This window comes from Lissotriton helveticus, chromosome 7, assembly GCF_964261635.1.
Source record: "Lissotriton helveticus chromosome 7, aLisHel1.1, whole genome shotgun sequence".
NCBI classification, from domain to species: Eukaryota; Metazoa; Chordata; class Amphibia; order Caudata; family Salamandridae; genus Lissotriton; species Lissotriton helveticus.
Window position 1 is genome coordinate 1820365801 of NC_136068.1, and position 24596 is coordinate 1820390396.

At 48.3% G+C, this 24596-nt stretch overlaps 1 pseudogene across 1 annotated transcript in view; it reads right to left on the reverse strand.

Moving 5' to 3' along the window:
- The window catches only part of LOC144769727 (uncharacterized), a 198219-nt pseudogene that overhangs the window by 162633 nt on the left and 10990 nt on the right, over window positions 1-24596 (reverse strand). Inside the window, exons 3-5 of the transcript XR_013598746.1 lie at window positions 14013-14613; window positions 9476-9616; window positions 7546-7605 (exon numbers count right to left, since the gene is read on the reverse strand). The product of XR_013598746.1 is annotated as an uncharacterized LOC144769727 (transcript). The remainder of the gene's footprint in view (window positions 1-7545; window positions 7606-9475; window positions 9617-14012; window positions 14614-24596) is intronic.

Genomic DNA, 24596 nt, shown 5'->3' on the forward strand with positions numbered 1-24596 from the left:
ATAGATATATATATATAGATATATATATATATATATATATATATATATTATATATATATATATATATATATATATATATTCGGATCGACTTCTGCCCGCCTCAAGTTTCATGTCAGCCACGGACCTGCCAGCGGCAGCTTATTATGTGACGAGGAGTCGGAATCACTGCATCTTCGGCTCTATACCACGCTCTACATCCGGCTGCATTCTACTTGAGGTTTGAAACGCATAGGGGACCCGATGGAGTTTGTTGGATTTCATTTTTTAGCGTGAACACTCCATTTCACTTCTGCATCTTTACCCTGAACTATTTGTTTCCTTCCCCGAGGTTGACTCACCAGACGTGATGGTTTCTGGGAGTTGAAGTCTCATTTGAGCCACTATGGAGTAATCAACATGTGACTTTGGGGCGGGGCTTACTTACCTTCCAATGAGGGTGGTACAGGACACTTACAAGGCGCAGGTGGAGTTCTCACGTGATAGCTACGGCAACTGAAGAAGGCTATTTGCCGAAATGCATCTTGCCTCGCTGTCCTCTAATAAACGGCTCCTGAAAGTTCCCCTGAGTGGCCTCTTCTCCTTTCCGACTGAGAGGGGTGTGCTTGGAATACAATTTGCGCACTAGCCAGAGGTGCGCTGGAGGCCCCGTTTCTACAAGGGGCAGGAGTGACGCTGGCACCAGCTGTTCAGGCTTTCGTCTGTTTCTCCGTGTTTTCGGGTCGACTTCTGCCCGCCTCAAGTTTCATGTCAGCCACGGACCACTGCCAGCGGCAGCTCGTTATGTGACGAGGAGTCGGAATCACTGCATCTTCGGCTCTATACCACGCTCTACATCCGGCTGCATTCTACTTGAGGTTTGAAACGCATAGGGGACCCGATGGAGTTTGTTGGATTTTATTTTTTAGCGTGAACACTCCATTTCACTTCTGCATCTTTACCCTGAACTATTTGTTTCCTTCCCCGAGCTTGACTCACCAGACGTGATGGTTTCTGGGAGTTGAAGTCTCATTTGAGCCACTCTGGAGTAATCAACATGTGACTTTGGGGCGGGGCTTACTTACCTTCGAATGAGGGTGGTACAGGACACTTACAAGGCGCAGGGGAGTTCTCACGTGATAGCTACGGCAACTGAAGAAGGCTATTTGCCGAAATGCATCTTGCCTCGCTGTCCTCTAATAGACGGCTCCTGAAAGTTCCCCTGAGTGGCCTCTTCTCCTTTCCGACTGAGAGGGGTGTGCTTGGAATATATATATATATATATATATATATATATATATATATATATATATATATATATATATATATATATATATATATATATATATATATATATACATATACACTTTTTTTTGCCAATGCTAAGCATCGTTAGGAAAAAAAACAACTACAATAGATCTGTATTTGCAAAGCTAAAATGTAAGAACTACTGGCTTTGCCAAAGCTTATTAGCTGTAGCGTGGGGAGCATCTATTGCCTCCAGATTACAAGAGGGGTGCATGGAGGTGGGAGGGGCCTTGTATGGCCATGCCTCCTCTGTATAAACACTGATGCTGCCTCCTGGTCATTCCTTGCTGTTATTTTGAATTAAGGAGTTGCCCACGTAAAATGGGGATATTGCTCAAGGACAGCAAAAGAAGCCGCTTCCAATGTGTCAGCCTCTTACAATGAATCTAAACATCTAAGTATACATTATTTGCAGAAGTTATCCGTGAGCTTTACAATATTATGACATGACAGAGCGAGAGGGAGAGGTAGAGAGAGGACAGAAAGGAACAAGGTAAGAGGAGCTAGCAGTGCCTGTGAGAACCAGGGTGGGTGTGTGTATATTTGCATACTTGGGTCCTAATCTTTAGAAAGCCCAACTACACTCCCTAAGACACTGCACCTCTCTAATGCTGTTCACAAACTTTTAAAAACATGGCCATTCTAAGCCCGGTGTCTTCAGGAGCCTATGCTTAGTGCCGGGAAACCCAATGGGTAGCCTTGGGCTCTACAAATGAAATGAATAATTATTATTAATAATAATAATATATGACAGAGATGGGAAGGCTCCTCTGGGGTTAAGACTGAGGCCTCATTTCTTCGGCTGCGGTTGATGACCATGCGCCCCTTGCAAATAGCAGTAGGGCGCACTAAGGAACCCCACGGGCAGGAGCCAAAGCAGGGAGGCCTTAGTCTGTTTTAGGAAGAGGGTGCCAGTGATGTCATCTGGGGGTGCTTGGAGCTGCAACTTGTAAAGCATCGCAATGTGAGGGATCGGCCTCTTCTTTCTCTCCACCGCGCACCACCAACATACCTCATCAACCACCCACCCACTCCTGGAGGAAGGAGGAATTGGTTAAACACCTTCAAGCTGAAAAAGGGGGCTACCCAAAATATCGACTGATTTACTGAACTTGCACCTTGGAGTTGTGTTGTTTTGTGCGGGCACTGTGCATACAGGAGGGGGGAATGACCTGCTGGTGGTCCTGGACCTTTCTGCTTGGAGTTTAACAATTTGGGGGGTTTGCCCGGTGACAGGTACCCCAGCAGGGACGGGGCGCTATGTGGTGCCCTGGTGTATGTGGAACTGCGGGTATTGCATATCCCTCTGAGTGATGGAGGAGAAGTTGGCACTAAGTTATGCTCCGGATGCTATTGGTTGAGGGTGTAGGCGATGTATATGGAAAAGTGGCCTGCTGGCATTTTTACATTCCGAAGGGTTGCCAACTGTTTTATTGCTTGCACAGTCTTATTTTACTGATCTTAAGTCCTGTATTCTCATAACAATGTCTTTGGCCGATCTAATGTCCTTTGTTCTCATAACAATAATGTATGCTTAACCATGGTTATTATTCCTCACTGATGCAATGTGACTACGTGAATAAAAGGCTATGCCCCGGGTTAAAGCACATTAATGGCATTTGTCTATCTCCTTTGGAGTCTTCTCAGTGGGGGGCAGCGAGTTGCACGATGGGGAGCACAATGACCCTGCATCAAATATGGTCGACTTGTCCATCCGCTGGCGGTTCTCCATTTAATGCCCAATGCAGACTGTTCACGGGGGTCAAAGGTTATAAGCAGCCCTGTGGTGTTACCATCTCGGACATGACTAGCACAAGCATAGCAGGTATTTTTTCTTTGAAATGCCAACACTTGTAACCCTGTATCACGCCTGAAATTCAGAAGTGCAAATATTGGAAGGCAAAGAAAAACACTGCCTGTACTCACATGTAACGCAAGGCCCCATGGGAGCTTGTTGTTTCGGCACACCGCGGAAGCACATGACGTTTGTTGATCGCTCCCTCATTTGCTGATTTCTGGTTTGCGGAGATTTCCACCAATCACGTTGTTTCTTTTCACAGCTCTGCTGGGTTCTGGCTATTTAACTCTTATGATTGGGTTTGATATGCTGCCTAAAGTGAGGCTTCATCTTATCACCTCTGCTGTTAAGTGCCTCTACAGGGAATGTTCTAGAATTAAGTCTAAGGTGGGTCAGCCCGAAAAGAGGGAACGTTATAAAACTACTAATTTATGATAATGACTATTTGTTGTTACAAACTCTTTGAGGTCTTCAACATCAACTGAATGCTCTCTTTTCTTACTGTGGTGTTCAAAACGGAAGCTTAAAAATCTCTAGCCAAAAACGTAATATTTGGAACCGGCACAGACTCGCCCTTTTTGGCTATCAATGGACCTCCAGAGAACAGTAGCATTCATTATTCAGAGTATGCATAGCTGCCAACTCACACGGTGCCACAGTGTGACACACAATATCGGCTTCCAACACACGGTCACCCGGTGAGGAGCCGATATCAAGCTGTGGCAGGGTAAACGAACTGTAAATAGTAGTTTTCTAGCTCGAGAGGTTTTGAACGGCCAAAGTCCATTAAGCAGACCCTCCAGGATTTCGCGGTTTGCTGCAAAATCGGCACTTTTGTAAAAATGCCGCAATGTTTACAAAAGTGCCTGCGAAATCAACAACTCCCCATTAACTCTTCTCCCTTCAATCAGGTCACCTGCTGTCCTTACACTTCTGTGAGGGGGTTCTAGTAAGTCCTATGTGTATGAGGTAGGAGGCATTAGATGTGCTAATAGTGGGAATGTGCTTGTGTGTTCTTAAAGTGAGTGTGGGTATGGCATGAGATGTGATATTTGCAAGCTGTAAGATGAAGCTAGTTTATATCAACCATGTATTCATGGTTCACGGTCTTTTGAAATATGAACATATCGAACAGAGTTGATCCTTCTAAGAAGGAATCCACTCATATGCGAGCTGCACCATCATGTGTGGTATCTGCACATTTCAAAGATTACTGCCATGTCCCTGCAACAATTTGAAGCACCTACAGGACTGTCTGCCCTACTAATTTGTAACGATAAAGCAAAAGAACCTGTGCCCTGTCTTTGCATTGTCAAAGTGAGGTCTCCTCAAGGTAAAGTGTCAGACACTATCTCTATGACGTGTAAAAGAAAACGAACTAACTGCCAGCAAAATCCCCACACTAGGAGTGTTTATTTGATTGATGTAATGATGTACGCACCTCCTAAGACACAGAAGATGCCCAACTCTTGTTGCCTCTGTTCATCATGTTCTCTCATAACCACACCATGACTCGCTACCTTGAATTGTTTCCATAAGTTGCCTGCTTCCCTGTTTTACTCCACCTCTGCTATCCTTTGTTAGTTCCATGCTTATTTGTTCCCACCATAACAGCTGATTAACAACATCCAAACTTCAATTCAACTTTGTTGACACCTCTACCCAAATTCATTCTGGCATCACCCATCTTGTTGTCCTCTTCTTTTACACACTGCTTCTTATTATACCTACATTTACTCCATTTTCATTGGGATCAGTCCCTACTCCCTCTCTTGATGGCAACTAAATAGGATTGACCACATCCATATTAAGGGACCCCGCCCATCATTAGAATTCATCTGTAACTGTTCCAAAACTGCAATACCTAATTTTACCCACATTCTGTCAGGAAGTTTGCTGGAACTATTAGCTTCTTGGCATATTTCAAATTTTTAGCAGCTAATTTACACTTTGTACTTGTACTTTGACACAACCATCTTATCCATTTGTGGCGATCAGCATTACTCTTGCAACCTTTTTTTTGCAATGCAATAAATAATTAAATTCCACTTATATACAATATCAATTAAATTGTTCCTGACTTTTATAAACAGTACACGTTATCTTAAATACTCAACTCTGATGTTACCTATGCGAAATCTGTAAATCCCGAGATGGTTTCCTTGGACCTTCTATGCTTAACATGCTCTAACACCTTCATCATAACCTAATCTCTTCCATAACACTTTTCTACACTTATTCACTCACAAGAACACCTAGCCATACCAAAGCTATCTACATAATTCTCCATATTACCAAGTTCACGCAACATGCTTGACTTGGAAATCCTATTCTAAGGATATAGGGTAAGAAATACAGAGTTTGTGACTATAAAATTAATTTTGTAATGTATCAATCAGACCCTCCGGGGTTTCGCTGTTTCCCGCAAAATCAGAACTTTTGTAAAAATGCCGCGATTTTTACAAAAGTGCCTGCGAAATCGGCACTTTTGTAAAAATGCCGCAATTTTTACAAAAGTGCCTACGAAATCAACAACTCCCCATTACCCTCTTCTCCCCTCAATCAGGTCACCTGCTGTCCTTACACTTCTGTGAGGTGGAGGTAGCATCTGATATACGCAAGACATCTGATGGCCCAACAAACCGGGAGCGCGCTCTACTCTGCAGGATCCTGGTCCAATATAAATAAAGGACCTGAACGAAGCAGCCTTGAAGGCATATAAAGCACAAGCCAGGATACTCAAGAGTAGTCGTTGAGCGCATAATAAATACCCATATAACTATATAACAAGGGCAAAGAGCAACTCTGTGTGATGCAGACCTGTGGGCTATCGCCAGCGCCTCTGACCTATCGCGGGGACCCTGATTAATCCCATTAAAAATATTAGGAGTGCCCCCGTACCTACTCATTTCCCGTTTCCATGACATGATGTTAAAATTATAATCTTAATTTATTTATATAACATTAATTTAGCGGTCGACTTTTAAGTGCCATATTTATTTAGGGCTAGCATGTGTGTTTTTTTATTTTTTATTTTACTGATATGGTTTTATAGGCTTTGTCCCAAATCAAACTATATTTGATTGATTGAGAATATATTTTTACATGCCAAGCATTCTCAAGGCTTGTCTCGTGCATGGACTCTTCGAGCGAAGACTGACCCTTAGCTCGGCTTGTGGTTAATTTATTAGCTCACTCACCTCTGCTTAATAGAAATATCGTTCCTGGGCAGAGATAACCTGTGGCTTGAATTATTCTGCTGTAAAACTAGGGGTTACCAGGGATTGTGTGCTAAATTCTGTATATTAGCATGTTACAAATTGAGTCAAACGTGAGAGGAATTTTTATAAATATTCTTCCCTTCTGCAAATCAGGAAGTTAGCTTTAGGCTGTGGGAAGAAGAAACCAGAATCATTTCGAGCTTTAGCCCTATCCATGCTGATGACGGAACCGCTCCGTCATCAGCCGCGGTGGCGCTGTGCTGATGACAGAGCGGTTCCGTCATGGCCCGCCCGGCGCATCTGTGCGGCGCGTTCTATTAAGAGGGCGGGGCCATGACGGAACTGCTCCGTCATGAGCACAGCTCAACCGTGGCTGGTGACGGAGCGGTTCCGTCACCAGCATGCGCCCGCCGCGCGCCCCCCCGCCCCTTAGCGCTGCGGCGGAATAGCTGCCGCAGCGATGTGGTTAAAATAAATGGGCAGAGGTAGGATTTCAAAAGGTTTGCATACTAACAACATCAGTTATTTTTCTCACAGTGGGCCTTCTCGGGCCTGTTCAACGGGCCATGGCCTGTCCACGAAAGCGGTGTCCAGCCGCCCGCAGACTTTCAGGCGAGAAAAGGGTTAAGGATGTGCCAAACACCGGTCCCGCAATGCTTCAAAAGGTGTGATAACTGCTACCAACCTTTACTAAGGCAAATGGAGAATTGCATGTCCAAGGGATAACAGCCTTCACCTGTGGGCTGCTTTCTCGGTTTCAAATTCCAGGTTGCCTATTCAAAGTGGAATACTCTTCCAAAACAGTTTCCATTGATTTAAGGGTGGAAATGAATGATTATGAGTACAATAAAGTGCCGCAAAAATGCAGCTAAATTTCCATATTTGTGCCGCTAAATTTGCGAATCCATGCCGCTATATCCTGGGGGGTCTGATTAAGGGGTGTGAAAACACCAGCCTCAGACAGCTTTTTTTTGGGGGGGGGGGGGGGTTTGAAAAGTGGCTGTTATTACTTTTTGGCACGAGGCACACCCCCTGCTCACACAGGGAAATTGTTCTTCAAGTTGGCAGGTATTGAGTATGGCAGAGAACCCTAAGCTGTGACCCTTGGAGGCTAAGCGTGAAGTGCACAGCGGTGGAGATTTCACATCTGGAATTACCGTCCCCGGACCTCTCCCCAAACTCTGCTGTCCTGTTGCGAGTTTTTTATGGCAGTGAATGTATACCTGGCGCAGTGGTTCTCACCTGCTCTGCTGCAGCGGGGGCACGGTGCTCAGCGAAGCTCTGCAGCGGGGGATAGAGAGGCTGGAAGAGACAGATAAAGATGTTATTAAACTACAGACAACAGTGACATCTAGTGTTCTACGGGAGCATGGCATTGGCAGATCTAAAGCCTCGTCGCCACACAATATATCTCACTGGCAGCACTGACTGTGGCATGATGTCCCTGGGACCAGCCTTTCACCATGACACAGGGCTATGCAAGGAAGCACATTTATTGTAATCCTGTTATAAGATCTTCCCATAGGTCCATATTTAAGTGCTGTCACTTGCAGTACGTGTATGTGCACATCCCTTAATGGCACATAATTGTACACACCGTTTAGATGGGCGACTTATGTACAATTCTCTTGATGTATATTTACTTAGACTCACCTGAAAGGGGGCAGTATTAGGGATCAGGTGTTTGGGAAGCATCGGAGAGCCACACACAAGCCCACTTCTTTGAATACACCATGCATAAAAAGGATACTTTGTGCAAGTCTGGCATACCCGTTCCTACCCATCATTGGGTCTGGCTAGAGGCAGCTTCTGGCCCCCCTCACCAGACGACCACCTATGGAATATTTCTTCTACTGGAATATATGAGGGACTATTATACATTGGACGAGAACGACCATTAATAACAAAACTATCGATAAGCCAAAACTCCTTTTCGTTAGAAACACCTATATTCAAGTCTGCTTTAGACCTGAAGCAATCCATTTCTGGAGTGGTACTCAGCTTTTGGAACTCTCTTCCTCTTGACCAAAGATGCACTCACGACGTCATATCTTTCAGGAAAGGCCCCAAGACATACCTCTGTAAACCTTACCTCTGCAGTGATTGGACAAGCATCTTGACGACCCACTCAGAACAATCACCTTAATTGCTGCCCCTAAGTAACTGAAGATAGTACACGACTCACAGTCAGATGTTTAATCTTGTTGACCTCACCTTGTTCCATTCCTATTGTCCCTGCACCCCATCTCTCTCAGCCCCTCGTTTCTTGGTGTTCCCTGAAATACTCATATACATTGGTTCTAGATAAAGCCTTAATAGATGTCCAGTGACGAGGCCTTATATACAAACTTCAAATAAATCTATAGTTTCCATTGTCCAGAGTTTTTTATCACCCTGCGCTGAACATATTGGTCTTCCGGCCTCGACAAAATGGTGTGAGGAGCTGTCATGCTTCTTCCTCGAGAAAATACAGGCCATCCAGCATAGCCTAGGGACGGGCTCCCCCAAGAAGACAGAGTCTTCCATTCCGTACATCTCAGCCTCTATTCCGTCAGCCTCCTCGCTGATGGAATTCTCTCCAATTGTTCAGTCAGACTCGCTGACTATACTCAAATCACTCATGTCGGGCTCTCCCACAGATCCCTGTCCGGCCAGACTATTAGCAGGGGCGGCGGAGGTGGTTAACCCGGAGATTAACACTATTATTAATCTATCCTTACAAACTGCCACTGTCCCATTGCTATGGAAACAGGCTAAATTACTGCCACTTCTGCAGAAGCCCACCCTAGATCCCACCAAACTCGTTAGCTACCACCCTATCTCCTTTTTACCTGCGGTGGCGAAGGTATGCATAAAAGCTGTCTTTAGACAGTCGGACGCCTATGTCGAGTCATCCGGTGCCCTTCATCCTGCTCAATCCGGATTCAGGTCAATTTACAGCACGGAGACTGCGCTCGTCGAAATGTCGGAGGCAATAAGGGAGTGCCTGGATGCAGGTGGCAGAGCGGCACTGATTTTAGTTGACCTCTCTGCCGCCTTCGATACGGTGCCCCACCAACAACTTTTTGCCTGACTTTCGAATATTGGAATAACTGGTCTCGCCTGGGATTGGCTTAAATCCTTCTTAGAGGATCGTTTACTTTTTAATATTTATATCACACCTCTGATTTACCTTGCAGAGGAGCTGGGAGCTAACATCATAGCGTATGCTGATGACACCCAGCTCTTCTTTACTTGAAAGGATAATGACTTGTCCGCGGACACAGCTCTGAAATGTCTTTCTGCAGTTTTTAAATGGCTTGCACAAGGACAACTAAAGTGCAACAAGGACAAATCAGAGGTTCTCCTGTACGGATCCTTCCCTCCTGTCTTCAGGGAGTCTTTGTGGCCCTCAGACCATCCCCGTCCAGACTCAGTGGGCAACCCTGCTAAGAACTTTGGGGTCTGGTTTGGCGAGGATCTTAGGTTTTCCGTGCAGATTAAGAAGCTTGCGGGGGCTTGCTTTGGTACTCTCAAGTCACTCAGAAATGTTTTTCCCTTATAGGCCAGCCAAAGAAATGGTGGCCCATGCTCTTATCTTGTCTCGCATCGATTATGCCAATGCTTTGTACATTGGCATTCCTGGCTACCTGATTAAAAAATTGCAAATGATACAAAATCCAGCTGTCAGACTTTTGTTGAACATCTCAGGAAGATCTAGCGTTAGACAAATCTGCCGGATCTCCATTGGCTTCCAGTGTCCCACAGAGTACAATTTAAAGCCCTCACTCTGGTTCACAGAGCTTTGTATGGATTAGGGCCGTTGTACCTTAGGAAGCCTTTTACTTTGTATGTTCCTGGCAGATCCCTGTGTTCGACTACGCAATGACTGTCCGTGGTTCCCCGTTTTCGCAGAATGTGTTTGGGGGGTCACTCCCTCTCCGTCAAAGCAGCGGTGGCATGGAACTCTCTCTCCCCATGGAACTGAGGAACACTCAGGATCCTAGGCTCTTTAAAAAATAACTTAAACCCCTACTTTTTAACGTGCCCAGTTAAATTTCAGTTCCTCACTCTTGCGGTCACCTCTGGTGCTGGGACACTCTTGAGTAGCTGTGCGCATTATAAGTGTATTATAACATAACATGGCAATCTTTTTTTATAGTTTTTCAGTGCAGTGCAGTGTTTGCTGTTCTTCTCGTCAAGACTCAAAATGCAGCTTGACATTAATATGGGCACCTTGGTACTTTCTGCCTTTAAAGCCTGGCATTAATATAGGCACCTTGGTGCTGGTTGCCTTTATTGCCTGACATTAATTTGGCCACCTTGGTGCTGTTTCCCTTTATAGCCTGACATTAATATGGCCACCTTGGTGCTTCTGGCCTTTATAGCCTGACATAAATATGGGCACCTTGGTGCTTTGTGCCTTTATAGCCTGACATTAATATAGGCACCTTGGTGCTGGTTGCCTTTATTGCCTGACATTAATATAGGCACCTTGGTGCTGGTTGCCTTTATTGCCTGACATTAATATGGGCACCTTTGGGTTTTTGGCCTTTATATCCTGACATTAATATGGCCACCTTGGTGCTTCTGGCCTTTATAGCCTGACATGAATATGGGCACCTTGGTGCTTTGTGCCTTTATAGCCTGACATCAATATGGGCATCTTGGTGCTTCTGGCCTTTATAGCCCGACATCAATATGGGCACCTTGGTGCTTTGGGCCTTTATAGCCTGACATTAGGAGGGCTACCTTGGTGCTTTTTGCCATTATAGCCTGACATTAATATGGACACCTTGGTGCTTTGTGCCTTTATAGCCTGACCAACAAATGGCCACCCTAGCTTCTTCTTAGCCTTGCCCTCTTTCACTGTAGCTCAGTGACCCTGCGGCCTCTCTCTCCACTGCCCATAGATGCACCCTCTTCCTTCCTCTGCTGGCACTCTGCCTGGCGTCCCGCTGCCTGTGTGGCCTCCATCTCTCCCTGCCACACTCATAGCTCCCTTTGTCGTTGTGCCATTCCACCTTCACCAGAAGGATGCATTCATGGGGGTCTTCTCTGTTCATAGCTCTCTGGCTTCCTGTCATTGGAGGAGGGTGGTGGGGAGGCAGGGTAGTGATGGGCGCCTGTGAAAGGTCTCATCTCCAGCAAGGTCTTGTGTCTGACTCAACAGACCTACAGCAGTGACCAGTGCGGAGCTGTGTACTACCCAAGGGCCTCTCATACCACTCTGCAGCCTTCTATAGCAAGCACTTGTGTCTGACTCAAGATGGACATCCAGTCCCCTGCAGTACGGCTGTTTCCATGCGTCCATGTACGCAATCCAGACCTTTTACATTTTCCACTGCTTCTTTTTCAGGTATACACACCAGAGGAATGTTGTGCTAGAGCCCATGGGCTGCACATACAATGTTTTGCTTATAATAATAATACGGTATTTGTAAAGCGTGGACTAACCGCCCCCAAGCGTCTCATGGCGCTGGGGGCCATTGAGGAGATTAAGTGAGCTATTGCCCAGAATCACACGATGCTGAGCTGAGCTGCTACTTGTGCCGGGGATCGAACCATGAGCCCGTGCTCAGAAGTCAGCTGCTCGGGCAGCTGCTCCGTGTTGTGTCGCTGTGCAGGATGCAGCGACTGGCAGGTACGGCTAGCCCAGTATGGGCGCAGGCGACTTACCTTTGCTCATGAGAGCCCATTTGTAAAAAGCGATCAAGGACACAGCAGGGTAACTTTCCTTATGCTGCACAAGGGCCCTCTCTGAGGCCACCCCCGGCAGCATCAGCATTTATTATCCTGGTCCCACGTGGTGTTGGACGAACCACTTTAGCAGTAGCCCGGGACACGGTACCAAAACACCCCCAGCTTTCCACCAACATGATAACGACGTCGGGGGTGACGTCATTGCAATGCGTAACATTACATTCCTCCCCAAAAAAAGAAAACATCATGCACAGTAGCGTTTGAAACAAAATTAGGAATAGCAAAAAATATAACTTGCCATTTTGTGGAAAAAGGTGCTAAGCATTATAATATATACCCACGCCGACTACCTGGGATCAGGAATTTACGTCACACCATGGACAAAGCAGCCCTTCAGATCACATGATCTTTCAGTCTTGTCGAGGGCCTGGGTTTGCTACGGAGCTGTACCTGGTTCGAGAATCACAGCCCTATTGGAGATCAGCCTCCCGGTTGACAGGAGTCTCTAGGGGGTTTAATACTGCACTTAGGGCCAGATGTAGGTAATTCTATTTTACCACTTCTTAAATACCGAATTTTACCGATTCGGTATTTAAGAAGTGGTAAAATAGAGGGGGGGGATGTAGGTATTACAGAATCGGTAAATACCGAATCGTTAAGATTCGGTATTTACCGAATCTGTAAATACCGATTCGGTAATGCCCATTGATTCCTATGGGCCTTGAAGCCCATAGGAATCAATGGGCAATACCGAATCGGTAATTACCGATTCGGTAAATACCGATTCCAGCAAGGGTGCAGGGGGTGTCACTTTGACACCCTCTAGCACCCCAAATACAGGCATGTGTGCCATGTGGCACACAGACATGCCCTAAGGGCATGTCTGTCTGTCACATGGCATAGGTGTGCATGCACACATGTGTATGCACACCTGGATTCGGTATTTTACCACCCAATTGGATTGGGTGGTAAAATACAGAATCTGTAAGGCCTTAGGGACTCTGAAGAGTCCCACCTACATCTGGCCGTTACCGAATCGGTAAAAATACCGATTCTGTATTTAACCGATTCGGTAAATTTACTGAATCGGTAAAATAGGCCCCCTACATCACAAATACCCATTTACCGGTCGGTAACGGCCGATCGGCCTCCTACATCTGGCCCTAAGACTCAGGATTCTCGGATCAACACCCTTGACTGGTCTACTCTCCAGATGTTCACTTTCGGAACAGTCGTCGAGATCGATGACCCCACCATCAGGGTCCTCGACATCTGGGGCACTGCCCAGGTGGGGATGGAACTTTTTGAATGCTGAAATATTCAGAGTTGTGGTCTCTTGCCCACGACGCTCAGTGACCTGAGTACCACGCAGAGACAATATGTGCCAGGGATCACTTTTGAACGGTAGCCTAACCTTCGTACCCGGATGCCAATCCTGCACAAGCATTAAGTCACCTACTTGTAGACTTGAACTCTGGGCTCTTCGCTGACGACTGACCTTTTCATTGGACATCGTCTTTTGCTCATAGACCAGATGATCGTTCACGGGACAAGGAACCCATTTCGGATGGTGACGAATAGAGTCCACAATGATCCTTCCCATCGAAAGGTGCCCAGACGCTCAACCCACGGTAGAGTGGGGAGTCTGCTTATAGTCTTGTTAAAAAAAGAGTAAATGGCATCCTCTGGGGACTGTTGGCTCACCGAGGCAATCTGGATGACTTTGTTTAGAGTCCTCATGAATCGCTCAGCCTCTCCATTAACTTGGGGCCACCTTGGAGTGATTTTCTTTTGGACAATTCCCAAAGAGCTGAGTTACAAGGCTATTTCCTGCCCCTGAAAGGGAGGACCAATGTCAGTTCCGAACTCTTTGGTTAATCCCTGGGTAGCCATTATTTCTTGGGTACCACTTCAGGTGCACTTAGAGAAGACTGGTATTTTACTTCCGGATATTTCGAAAAAACGCCAATCATAACTAGAGTATGCCTTTCATCTGGGAGACTTCCAAAATCCATGTTAGCTCATACCCACGGACCACTTAGATCTTTTTCAGTTAATTTGGGCAATGGAGAATTGGCATCCCCCAATGCTTGACACCGTGGGCAGGACCTGACAGCTTCTTCAATTTTCTCATCCATTAGGGGGAACCAAACCTTGGTTTGGAGTCGACCCTTGGTCTTCACCATGCCCTGGTGATCAGCCTGGGCCAGCAGATTCACCCTTTCAGTGAGCAAGGCAGGGATGACCACACGATGCCCTAGCAGAAGACGTCCATTTGGATCAGCACTCAGTTCTTGGCGAACATGGTATGGGCTTTCTAACACCTGCCGTGCTACAGGAGTGAGTAAAACCCACTGGCTCTTGAAACTGTGCCACTGGTTCATCCTTACCATCTCCAGAGTTTTCTGTAGACATTTGTCCTTGAGGGTGTTGCGACACAGGTTTTCAAAGGATAGAGGTATTTGCACATATTCTTCAGTGTCCTTCGCTTCCTCACTAGCAGTGGTTGCCCGAGGATGCCTGAATAAATAGTCTGCTGGGTTATTCGACCCAGGGCGGTACTTTGCTCTACAGTTGACTCTTGCACCTGGAGCATCCCCTTTTCTATTCTCTGTGGTGGTTTCGATGCTGTTCCCAATGTGGAATTAAAGGCTTATGGTCAATGGTGACCAGGGAAGGTTTCCCATACACACAAAGGTGGAAATGGCGGCATCCTCAGTGGATAGAAATGGCCTCTTTCTCTATTTGAGAATACCGTTGTTCGTTGTTGGCCAGTGAACTACTTGCAAAAGCAACAGGGAGCCAGTCATTTTCATCAGTGGATCTCTGCATTAGAACCACCCCTAATCCTCGAGGGCCAGCATAGACGGGTATCATGGTGCTTTGTTGAGGGTCAACGTAACTCAGTGAGGTGGAAGACGACAAAGCATCCTTTGTGGCCTGAAATGCAGCTTCTTGCTCAGACCCCATGACCATGGGACAGATCCTGTGGTCAGCTCTTGGAGAGGCTTTGTGAGCGAGGTGAGATCTTTTTTAAGGCAACCACAATAGTTGACCATGCCTAGGAACCTGCGCATCTCTTTCACAGTAGTAGGTGCTGGTGCCTCTTTGATATCCTACACCTTCTCGTGGTCAGGAGCAACCTCTCAGACGAGAAGATGTAGCCAAAAAACTGTAGCCTTTGCTGGAGGAATTTACATTTGTTGCGATGCAGGATGAGACCAGAGTCCTGAATTCGTTGCAGTAACTTCCGTAATCGGGTGTTGTGCTCTGGCACCATCTTTGCATGAATCAAAATGTCATCGCTGACATTCACAACTCCAGGGTGGTCCATAAGAAGTTCTTGAATTGGGTTCTGAAATACTTCAGCTGCACTATAAGCTCCAAAACTCAAACGTTTGTAACACCTTAGTCCCACATGTGTTGAAAATGTTGTAATCTAACAGGACTCGTCAGCAAGAATCAGCTGGTGATACCCTGAGTGCAAATCCAGCTTGGAGAACCAGCTGGCTCCCCTGGCTCACTAATTAACTTGGAATTGTTGGTGTGAGGTGCCACTCTCTTTTTTTTTTGTTGGCAGCATTTGGTCGGCGCGTGTCTACACATATTCCCACCTCTCCAGGTAGGTTTGATTTCCTTGCGTAGACAATTGGCAACACCAACGGGGTGGGCCCTTCCACCTTCTCAATAATCCCTGCAGCCTCCCGCTTGTTCAGTTCCTTTTCCACTAGAGGTCTTAGGTGAGGTGTAATGCGCCTGTGTCGGAGAGCCACCGGCTGTACTGATGCATCTACATGCAGGTGAATTTCTTTGTCTCTCAGGTACCCGATGCCGTTAAATACCTTTGGAAAATCATCTAGGATGTGATTTGTGGCTTCCTGATGTATCTCGGATGCAAATGTCACGTTGCCCAGAGCCTTCGCCTCTCAGCACTCCAGAAGCATGCCATGACCTTCTTCAGTAACAAATACTTGAGATTCGACTGATTGACAGCCAGATGTTATGGTGGTCCTGAATTTGCCTAGCATCACCAGAGGTCTCTCTTAATCATATGCAAAGACTTTAATCATGACTGGGAGTAGCTGTGGGGGAGAATACATGGCCCTATAGGCTCCCGCCGACATTATGTTGATCGTCGCACTCGTGCCCACATCCGCAGCAGAGGGGTGTTCTTGTATTGTATTGTGGTATACTTATATAGCGCACCTGTCACCACCAAGGGCATCCTGGCGCTTTTGACTCATGGACCAGCAAAGCAACGGCTCAACCCATCCTAGGGAAAAGGTACGTTTTCAAAGCCTTTCTGAAGGCTGAAAGTTCCTCAAGACTTCTCAGGGATAGGGGCAGGGAGTTCCAAAGTTTGGCCGCCGCTACTCTGAACGAACGACCGCCCATCCTCACTCTCTGGAAGCGCGGAACTACAAGTAACCTGGACGACGAGGAACGCAGGGCGCGAGATGGAACGTACCAGGCAAACATACGCCGCAGAGGGAGTGGGCCCAGGCCATGGATAGCCCTGAACACAATACACGCTGCCTTATAGCGTACGCGTAGATGGACCGGAAGCCAATGGAGTTCCTGCAACGCTGCCGTGGAAGAGCTATGGTAGGGACGGGAAAGGGCAAGTTTGGCCGCCATATTTTGCACCCTTTGAAGCTTGCCCATGAGTGTTAACGGGGCCTCCAGAAGCAGTGCGTTGCAATAGTCAAGTCGACTTAAGATGGTACTACGCACTACTTCTGGTCTGGCTTGCTCAGGGAGAAGGGGCAAAACCTTGCGCAGCATGCGGATCAGCATCATGCACGTTGAGGTGGTCTTATTCACGTGCAGATCTAGCTGCAGATTGGGCCCAAAAATGACGCCCAGATTGCGTGCCGATTGTGCGGCTGACACTGTCTCTGAAAAAGACAGGGGCCAGAAGTCAGCAGGGAGATCTCGGGGAACTCGATCAGTTGAGCAGTGCAGGACCTCTGTCTTGGTTCCATTGAACTGTAACGAGTTCAAACTGAGCCATTCCGCTGTAGCCTGCATGCACCGGTGGAAATTCTCCAATGGGACTGCATCCTGTCCCTCCAGGGAAAAGACCAGCTGGGTATCATCCGCATAATTAAATGCGGAGATACCAAATGATTTAATGAGCTGGACTAGAGGGCGGAGGTAAATATTAAAGAGTATGGGGCTGATGGCTGAGCCCTGGGGTACTCCTTGTCCCACACTCCGCTCCTCTGAGCTGAAGGGAGGTAGCGAAACCCGTTGCTGACGGCTGTCCAGGTAGGAGATCAACCAATCCCTGGCCTTGTCTTTGACCCCGCATTCTTCCAACCTCGAAATCAGGGTAGGATGACTGACCGTGTCGAACGCGGCCGACATATCGAGCAGCACCAAAAATGCTGCCCGACCGTTGTCGACACGCGCCCGCAGATTGTCTAATACGGTCACCAACGCGGATTCCGTCCCGTGAGCAGGGCGAAAACCGAATTGCGTCTCATACAGCCAGGTGTTCCCTTCTAAGAAACCGGATAGAGTGCGGGTAACCAACTTTTCCATGATTTTAACCGGAAAAGGGAGCAGGGAAATTGGCCGGTAGTTAGAAAGGCACCCAGGATCGAGCGTGGGTTTTTTTAAAAGCGGAGAAACCACTGCCTTCTTCCAACAGCCCGGTACAATCCCTGTTTCAAACGACTGGCAACAGATGGCATGCAAGGGCTGGAAGAGATCCTCTTGAAACACCTTCCATAGTTTTGGAGGGAGAGGATCCAGAGGCGAGCCAGATGAAATCGTGAGGGCTAAACAGCCAAACTCCTCCATAGAAGGGAGGGGAAAGCTGCTCAGCTGGGGTCGACTGGCCACAGTCGCCGGAGCTCCCAAGCTGATACCCGGATCCACAGAGGGAGGAAGGAGACTACTCAGCTGGGGTCGACTGGCCACAGTCGCCGGAGCTCCCAAGCTGATAGCCGGATCCAAAGAGGGAGGAGAGAAGCTACTCAGCTGGGGTCGACTGGCCACAATCGCCGGAGCTCCCAGGCTGATAGCCGGATCCAAAGAGGGAGGAGAGAAGCTACTCAGCTGGGGTCGACTGGCCGCAATCGCCGGAGCTCCCAAGCTGATAGCCGAATCCACAGCGGGAGGAAAGAGACTACTCAGCTGGGGTCGACTGGCCACAGTCGCCGGAGCTCCCAAGCTGATAGCCGGATCCAGAGAGGGAGGAGAGAAGCTACTCAGCTGGGGTCGACTGGCCGCAGTCGCCGGAGCTCCCAAGCTGATAGCCGAATCCACAGAGGGAGGAGGGAGACTACTCAGCTGGGGTCGACTGGCCTCACTGGCCGGAGCTCCCATCCTGAGGGCCCACTCCAAAGCTGGGGAAAAAGAGCCACTCACCTGGGGTCTACTGGCCTCCATCGCCAGAGCTCCCACGCTGAGGGCCAGATCCGAAAAAGGGGAGGGAGAGCTGCTCCGCTGGGGTCGACTGGCTTCCTCCGTCGGCACTCCCAAGCTAGAGGGCTGATCCACTGGACGGGTCGACTGGAGGGCGTGGCCGGAGCTTCCAAACAGAGGTGGCCGACCCTCTGCAGGGGTCGACTGGCCATCTCCTCCGGAGCTCCCGCCTCCGTGGTGGGGTTAGCTGGCTCCTGCAAGCCCGCTAAAATTTTGCAGATTTTCTCCTCAAAGGCATCCGCAAGTGAGTCACAAAGAGTTTGCGATGCCGGGACTGTGCTAGCCACACACGTAGGATGGGCAAGGTCTCTGACAATTTTAAAAAGGGCCTGGGCCTTGTTTGGGGCATGATTCAAGGTGTATTCAAGAAAGGTCGCTTTGGCCATCTTGATTTGAGCCTTGTATTTTTGCATGGCAGACCTAAACACCAATTTCTCAGAGTCTAAATACTGCTTCCTCCAAACCCTTTCTGCACGTTTGCAGTCAAGTTTGAGCTGGCGTAATTCACTCGTGTACCATGGACTGGCTCGGTTCACCCTTCCTCGTGACTTCCGAAGGGGTGCCAGCTGATCCAACGAGCTCGATAGGGACTGGCAGAAAAGGGTATAACTCTCTTCAGCCGTGTTGCCAAGCTTAAAATCCTTACCTAAGATGTTCGGTAATGGAGAGATTTTGAGGATTCGGGACCAAGGTCTCTCTAGCTTAGCTAGGGGTAGTCCGGCCCTTCTCGAAGTAGAATCCTCCAGACAGAGGGAGAACATAATCAAAGAGTGGTCTGTCCAATGCTGGCGCTTGATGTCCACTAGTGATACCCACTGTGGGTCCGCAAACACTAAGTCCAAGATGTGGCCTTTTTGATGCGTGGAAGCGTTCACCAACTGTTCTAAATGGATATCTGTACAGGCTTGGCTAAGGGAAAAGAAAGCCTTGTCCAGCGAGCAGCCTGCCCACAGATTAAAATCTTCAAGAACCAGTAACTTGGAGTGAGAGCTAGAGAGTTCATAAATCAGGTCAATAAGGAGGGATATAGAGGGGGCCGGTCCCGGGGGGCGATAGCATAAAACACCCGAACAGCAAATCACCTCCTGCTGTTTGACTGAAAAACCCATCAGTTCGAATCCCGGTACTTCACGGATCTTTAGCTGGGAGAGGGTCAACGAGTCTCTATAGATATACCCGATCCCTCCTCCTCGATTAAGTGGGCGCGGGGTGTGGTTGATTTTATAGCCTGAGGGACAGGCTAAGCCTAACTCGACCTCACAATCTGCCCGCGTCCACGTTTCTGTAATCCCACTAGTATTTGACATTGGGGTAGGTGCCTTGTGGTTTGGGAGGCTGCACCAATGGTGAGGACTGAGTGGTCTGTGTGTTCTTACTCTCGTCATCATCCATGTACCTGCTTCTTTCCTGCCCCTCTGGTATGGTTTTGACAGCTGAGCTCGGAAATTGCCTCTTTCCTGAGCTGCAGACTTTCATGAAATTATTAAGTTTTCCCCACCCTGTGCACTTCTTGCCTCAGGTCCAGGTCCAGGTCGGGTCCTCATGTTCCTTCTCCTGTCCTGTTGTGCTATAGGGGCCAGTATTATGATGTTGACTGGTTCTGTTTCATAGGATTCTGTAATGTGGCTTCCATGTTTGCAGCACGCACTCTATATAGTTCTTTGGTCCGGCCTAGCGTCAGGATGTCAGCTATAGATTTGCCTGACTCCTCCAGGATTCGCTCAAGTGGTTTCACTGAGGTCCACCCCTGGATTATTTTCCTTCTTATTTCTTCAATCTCATCATTGAAACCGCATGTACTGGCTATCTCCTTCAAGCATGCATAGAAGACATCAATGGACTCTTCTGCCTGTTGTCTCGCCTGTCAAAACCCAAACCTTTCATAGTCCTGGTTTGTCATTGGTTCAAAATGCGCTGTTAAGGCTGCTATGAGGGTGAGGTGTGTCTTTGGCGCTGCTTCATTGATTGATTTGGATATTTGATAAATTTCTCTTCCCCCTAAGCATAGCCAGCTTTTGGGCATTATCGATTTTCGTGGCTTCAAGAATATCATTACTCTCTACATCCACTCCTTCCACTTAGGTGCCTGCACTGATGTGGCACCTTCCACTACGAGCGGTTCCACTGCCGGAATGTTTACCATTTTATAGTGAAGATTAGCCAGTTCTAGTCACTTGCTCTGAGTCTCCCCTTGAGTGCCTTCTCCAGTAACCCACATCCTGGATGTGGAGTTGTTTGTCGATAATTGTGCTTGTGTGACCTAGGGGTTGATGTCAGTGAGAACCCTCCTTTGAGAATAATTTGTGTTATATTTACGCTTGTCCTCCTTTCTTGACAATCAGCTTGTGGAAACAAATTTTCATTGGTGTCTTTTTATTTATTATTTTCTTTATTTATTATTGTATTTGCATTTTTTTTCAGAGCATACATTTCCTACTGTTTGCCGGTATAATCTTTCCAATTTGTGCAATTGCCTGCCTGTCTTCTTTCTCACCGTCGAAGGCCAGATTGCAGCTACTCTCAGTGGGTCAGCGAGGCAGCCACTGCGAGGGGAACTCGCTCTGTGACCAGAAGAGTGGGATCGCCTCGCTGCAGATGCTGGCTTCGCATGGCACGACGTGGCGGAGGAGCCCGCTATAGCATAACAGACGTGCAGGGCTAATCGGGGCTGGGCCTAACATGCAGCACGAGCACTGTGTATCCCTGCACCAGGTACCCCGCTGCCACGTGTCACTGGAGACAGCACGGGGCACTCTCTCGTCACCAATATTGGGTCACTGTGCAGGATGCAGCTCAGGCAGCTATGGCTAGCACAGTTTGGGTGCAAGTCACTTCCTTTACTCATGAGGGCCCATTTGCACAAAGTGATCTAAGACACAACGGGGTAACTGTAACGGTCTAGTTATCCACCCGGGGCTAGGTGAAGTCCCGGAAGCACCCACACACAATGTTTCACTCTTTAGCCAGGCGTGGCCAGAGAGTATAAATAAATGGTCCGGGGTCGCTCGTGACTTCCGGCTGGGACTAACTATACTGAGTGCGCGTCTCCTCATTATACCACTGTGAGAAGTTGGCCTGATAGGGGATGTTTCCAATTCTGGAACCACCTGCTATCTGACCAAACAATCCCTTATGGTGTCTGGTTGTAAGTCAACCTTATTAGACAAGCTATCCTAGGGGTAGCATGGACTAAGCAGCCTAAAGGCTTAACTTAAGAGGTCGTGTTAAGCGAGCTGTTTTACCACATACAATCCTGTAATATCAAATTAAAGGACACCACACAAGTATATATTATAAAAATATATGTATTTATTACTAAAAACAATCCCCAGTATTCTTTATGAATAAAGGGGCACAAGCGTTAAATCAAAAGCACTGTTTAAACATACAAGTTGCACAATTATGGATGAGGGCGGGTGGCCACTCAAACCATATACTAAACAAGTGGTATAAGAGAGGCCACTCGAACAGTGGTTAGGCCTAGGGCCTAGGGAATCGCTGGGAGCAGTCAGGACAAGCAATGCTGAAGTCGGGAATGGCCCTCGGGATTCGGGAGATGTGCGGAAAGCGCACGCATGCACCAATGTTAACCAATGGTGCGTAAAAGTCATAGAGTTAAAGTTTAAGGACACTTCCGCTGAACCTAGAGGAACAAAACTTAACACACAGACCCTAGAGGTGTGCACCAGTGTGGGAACACCGGCGGAGCAAAGTTACCTCACCCACAGGAAGTGGGTGCACAGGGTCGAAGTGGCGTCGGGTTTTGACACGCAGGCTCTTGGTGCTTGAAGCTGAAAGGGCTGCAGGCGGGTTAAAGATGAAGTGTCCGGTGGAGTCCAAGGGTGGACTCAAGTTGTAGAGTACCTGAAAGCAGAGGGGACAGAGTCTGGGTCACTCAGCAGTGACCAGGGTGGAACCAGGACGGAACCAGGCAATGTCGGGCGCAATCAGGTGGTCGTTGAGGAGCTTCTCTCCGCTGTCACGTGGGCTCTGGGGCATCTGCGACGTCCAGGAGCAGGTCACGATCTGTCCCACGCAGGCTCTCACCGTCGGTGCAGTCGGCTTCAAGTTTGGAGCAAACAAGCCTTGGTAAGAGCAATCCACGCAGGATCGGAAGATTGCTTCTCACTCGGACCAGGAAGGTCAGAGTCGGGGCTCCTTTTCAGGGGAGCTGGTGTGGATCCGGAGCAACCAGATTCACGAGTCTTCTTAGGTAGTTCGTCGGCACAGGGACCACTAGCCAGCTGGCAAGTGACCGGGCCAACGCGTTGAGCCAAATAGTGCCAAAGGGCCCCACGCAGCACTCGTCGAGTGTGGAGGGCTGAACTTCGGCTCAGGAGTAGCTCAGGGTGGGGGCTTCTCAAACCCCGGTGCACAGCTTCGAGGGTCACTCGTGGGCTGCACGGTCAGCGTCTCGTGGTCAATTCAAGATGGCGTGCCCCACGCTTCCGGTCGCCTCCACGGGTCTCAGCTCTGCAGGGACTGTGGATCGGGCTGCTGGAAGGCAGGCAAGCTTGATCTCGTCGATCTCAGTCGCTCGAGTTCCGGCGGGAACTGCAACTAAGTAGACGTCGAGGGCTGGATGGTGCCTGCTGCTGCAGGGTGGTCACTCCTTGACCACAAGGGAGATTCTTCGGGCTTCCACGATGAGATGGAGGGCGAAGGGTCCAGAATTGCGTTTCAAATGTTTCTTCCAGGAAATCTGATGTGCATTGGCACTGCTCCCACTCTTATTCCAATCTGGGGGGCGTGATTACCTGCTAGGTCCCCTCCTATGGGTGGGACCCAGGAAGTGGGTGGATACACCCCCTTCCTTTGATCCAGGCCGCCCTGGCACGAGGGCTGGAGTGCCCCAGAACCGGTTTGGCCGGATTATGCAAGGGGCAGCCTTGTGCGCCCCAGGCAGTGTCTGGTTTCTTTCAAACCTCCCTGCTACAATACACTATCTCCTGTCTGGAGGGCGGTGACACCCTCCTGTGACAGGAAACCCTTTGTCCAGGACCCATTTGGTCGAGTTTCGGTCAACTGCAGGGGTCCAGACATTTGTCTGTGGCAGAGGCATCCATTTTGTGGATCTTAAGGTCTTTGGAGAAATTAACCGCATTAAAGCAAAGTAACATGTCTTACCCCTCTAGAGGGGTGGAATGCTATCCCCGTCGCCAGAACTGGCGAGGGGATAGTATTCCAAATCGTATGACACCTTACACGACATGTTTTGATAAAGCCAAACCAAAGTTGCTATATAACCGCGAGGATTATAAGGCACTTAAGAGTATATGGTATGGCATTATCCTGAAACAGCTTAGGGAGTTGTTCCGGACAGCTGCAGACAGGCTCAGCTCATGCTAGAGCTCCATCTCACATGAAACCACGCACTCTGCCTCCAGGATTGATGAGGCCTTCCATAGGAGTGGCTCACAGGTTAATATGTGTCCAGATATAGGTTTAGATATAGGTATACTACATCTAAGCAAGGGGTGATTACACCACCTTACCCCAGCTGAGTGATCAGCCAGTTGTGTCAATTTAAGAACCAGCCAGGGGTGGCAAAAGATATGCTACAGCCCCTGGTAGGCCTTGGTGGCCCCTATGCCCTGGGCACCTATAGTGCATTATACAGGGGCTGACAAGGGGTCCATTTCCAATTGGGGTATGTACCTAGGGTACATGGAATCCATTTTACAGAGAGAGCAGATGGCCTGGGGCCCTGATTAGCAGGGAACCAGGTCAACTAAGTCAAAAAACCAGCTAAACACAGGCAAAAAATCAGGGGTAACCATAGTCAGGTAGCCACCTTCCTACATAACCCCCCCCCAAACGAAAGGAGATAAGGCTATCCTTGGCCAGGTAAGCCTATATTGCCTGAGTGGCCATATAAGGAAGTACCTGCACTAGCATGGGTACCCCCTGTCTCATGGTCCACTAAGCAGTCCCTCACCCTTGGGGTATCAGAGGGTCTCCACCATAGGGAATCACTACCTTGGGTGTGTTTATGCAAAGTTAAAGGCTGGTTTGGATATGGAGTATTGAAGTGAGGCTCTACTAAGTTAGGGCTTGGCTTCCTCCAATTATCTTCCACCATGTGTGCCTTTCTTTCTTTAACTGAGTTGCACTGTGCTCTCAGGGTCAACCTCTGGCTACCTAAAGCTGGAGGCTGGGTCCCTCTGTTTGGCTTG